At 33.0% G+C, this 3297-nt stretch overlaps 1 long non-coding RNA gene across 1 annotated transcript; it reads left to right on the plus strand.

Annotated features, from left to right (window-relative positions):
- The first annotated feature begins 254 nt into the window (after nt 1–254).
- Nucleotides 255–2368, plus strand: LOC108831634 (uncharacterized). Its single transcript, XR_001946408.2, has 2 exons — nt 255–1311; nt 1407–2368. It is a non-coding gene; the product is annotated as an uncharacterized LOC108831634 (long non-coding RNA).
- The last annotated feature ends 929 nt before the right edge of the window (nt 2369–3297 follow it).

Raw genomic sequence — 3297 nt, forward strand, 5'->3', positions numbered from 1 at the left:
GTGGATTAAAATGTTATCTATTATATTAAAACAATAACATGACCTATTGATATATGTTTGGTCCAACTATTTTAATACAATTATTAAAATTTCTAATTAATCATTTAAGAAAAATATTATACAAAGAAAAACACAAATATTACTAAAAACACAAATAAAAAAATTAATTTTTTTCAAAAAATGTAAAAACAGAAAATATACCCGCCCTCTTAAGGGCGGGTCAAAATCTAGTGAACTTATTAAAATGATTGTGAAAAAATCCACTTTAGACCTAAATAATTTTTAGGTATCTAATAACTACAGTTATTGGATTATTTTTAAAATAGGGTGTAACATCCCGGTTTGTATATATGCTGAAAGGGTTTAAAAATTTATTTGACTACATATGTCATTAAAATACATTTATTTTTTCGGTCATACATTCAAAAAGAACTCTTACAATTAAACATATTTGGACTAGAGTAATGGAAGAATATGTAATATATCGGAAAGTGATTCGCTATATCGTAAGGATGAAGCAAAATACGTAGAAAGTCATGTGGTGATTGCAAAGTCAGTAAACTCGATTTTCAAACCTCCAAAAATTAATGCACCACTCATCACACGAAATAGAGCCCATGAGCATAGGTAAGGACCTTGGGGTGTAACGAAGTTGTCACGCTCTTTAAGAGAGGATGAATAACAACATTCGGTTTGTGGTAAATGTTGAAAGATTTAAAAGAATTGATTTGGCTACGATATCACCAAATTGTACTTACATTTTCGATCACACATCTAAAAAAATCCATAATTAAACGTATTTGGGTTATATTAGTAGAAGAATGTGTGTTCTATTGGAAAGTGATTTTCGATATCGTAAAAGTAAGACAAAATTAAAGTTTTTTTTTTCTTTTTTGTCAAAAGACAAAATTAAAGTTTATGTAGTGATTATCTATCTATTTATATAAAACACAGTTTGCTCTCTTCTGAGCTATGCTACATAGGCATCCACGTCGTAAACTCAGAGGCTGAAAACGCGACACTTGTCAAGTGAAGGCAATGGTTAATTTTTGGGTTTTGTTCCATTTGCGATTGAGAATTTGATAAGGGAATCCAGCCTATTACCAGAAACCCTACTCTTCCCCCCTACACATTGTCGCCGTTGAGATTCCGCCGTCCGTGTATGGTTTGTCGGTTGCGATTCTTCTTCATCCATATAAACGGATCCAGTTACAAATTCATTACATTTAACCTCGCTTTAACTCCATAACCACGATCTTGCTTTCAATGTGAGCTTATCATCTGTTAGTCGGTGACATTTGCGTATAAAAGGTTAGCTTTCACCCTCTGAAAATTCATCTTCTAAAACTTAGTCCTCTAAAAATGTCTAACACATAAGCTTTTCTCTATGATTTTCGGTTCGGCAGTGCTCTTCCACTTTTGATGTTAGATGGATGTTAGATTGTTTTGTCTAACGGAGCCATCGTGAGCTATTATGGCCACGTTCTACAGCAGATAAGTTTTACTCTTCTTATTAATTATTTATCTTGCTTATCAGTATCTTCCTTTGTTTGCAAATCTCATGTTTTTAGTTTCTGAGTGGTTCTTATTGTTTTGCCTGATATTTAGCAACTTACTCACTTGGTTCTTTGAGAATCTATCAATTTCTCTACAAAGCTCATGTTCTGAGTTTCTTTTTGTTGTTTTATTTCTTTCCTATTTTTCTACCAATAGATGAGCCTGATTACTGAACAATGTTCTTTTGTTTTTGTTAATGGAGGACGTTGCATCTTCTGCTGCAGCAGAGTCTTTGGAGATATATACATCTATATATATAACAAGTGATATATTGGAAATCTGAATAGTGAAGTCAACATAGATTCAGAAAATGACAGATATTTTGCTTACAGAATATAGATAGAAACTCGAAGTTATCATCCCATTATAAAAGCAGTGTTATTTCGTGAGTTATTCATTTGAATTCTCACTTATTTGGTTCTTTTACTGGCGTGATATTAGTCATCAAAAACGATGTGTCAGTGAGGAAGTAATTTTGTTTGTTTACCCCATATGAATTATTACATCCGTCACTTCTTTTGGCCCCCAACTCTCTCTCCTTCGTCTTTTGCAGTTGCAGCTCTATTTTTGGATTGTGTTTGTGGCGTTTGGAGAAGACCTAGAAGAAAAACATGGCATGAGGATCTTATTCGGCTCAATAGCAAATGCCGTGAATGTGTTCACGTCTGCTTGACTACCACGGCGATGTGTCCGTCGTCAAAACCGAGCGTTTGTTCTCCAAGCTGATTGAAAAAAAGTTTTTTGTTTTCCAATTTACTCTGTGATCTTTTGTACTCTGTGATCTTTTGAGAAATTCGTGTTTACTCTGTGATCTTTTGAGAAATTTGTGTCTGGAACTTAAAAATATGGAGCACGTGTCTGATAGAGTTCCCCGGTGAAACTGAAACCGTTCAAAGTGGACACACTTGGTCGGAATGTGAAACTGTTGGAAGTAATGAACAAGTTTGATCATCAGTTTAGGTTACATAGTTTGGATTTGAATGAAGAATATTCATTTTTTCAATCTGTTGTTTACTTTGTCAGGGTGATACACAGTCAAACTGGGTCACTTATATGTTTGGAGGAGTTAGAGAAAGAATCCCCGGGGGATGACTTTGTTACTGTGAAAAAAACAGTAAGCCTAAAGATGACTTTGGACATAGCTCTCTCACGACTTTAGTTACACTTCTAACAAAACCAACAGCTTTAGTCACTGCAGGTGGTGCTAGAAATAGCAAGTCAAGTAATTGAAGATAAGTAGCATGTCCTCTTAAGAAATCTATTCAGTTTCGCAACAAGACTCTAAAATACGTTCTCTAAATGTAATCACAATATCAAACTGGATCTCGGCTTTTTAAAAGGAAAGAACAACAACGACAAGCTCAATCTATTAAGAGCGTGTAGACACACAAACAACCAAAATAATTCAAAAAATGAATGTATCTTGATCCAAAATTATAGCACATGATACATTTTAAACCAATACATATATTATGTTCCATAATAAATTTATAGTAAAATTTTATAAATAAAATAATAGCTTATTCGATATAACAAACGAAAACAATACATGAGTAGAAAAAGTAAAACTGCCACTACCCCTATACGCTGAAACTGAATAATAATATTTTATAAACAAATCCTAATTGATATTGATTGTATAGTACATTTAGTAAATCTGTTATTACTATCTACCGAAATTTAGGCAAAATAATTTCACGGTCGAGCTATTATTTATTTTCCTTATTTACTTAAAACAAT

Source organism: Raphanus sativus, chromosome 2 (assembly GCF_000801105.2).
Source record: "Raphanus sativus cultivar WK10039 chromosome 2, ASM80110v3, whole genome shotgun sequence".
In the NCBI taxonomy this organism is placed as follows: domain Eukaryota; kingdom Viridiplantae; phylum Streptophyta; class Magnoliopsida; order Brassicales; family Brassicaceae; genus Raphanus; species Raphanus sativus.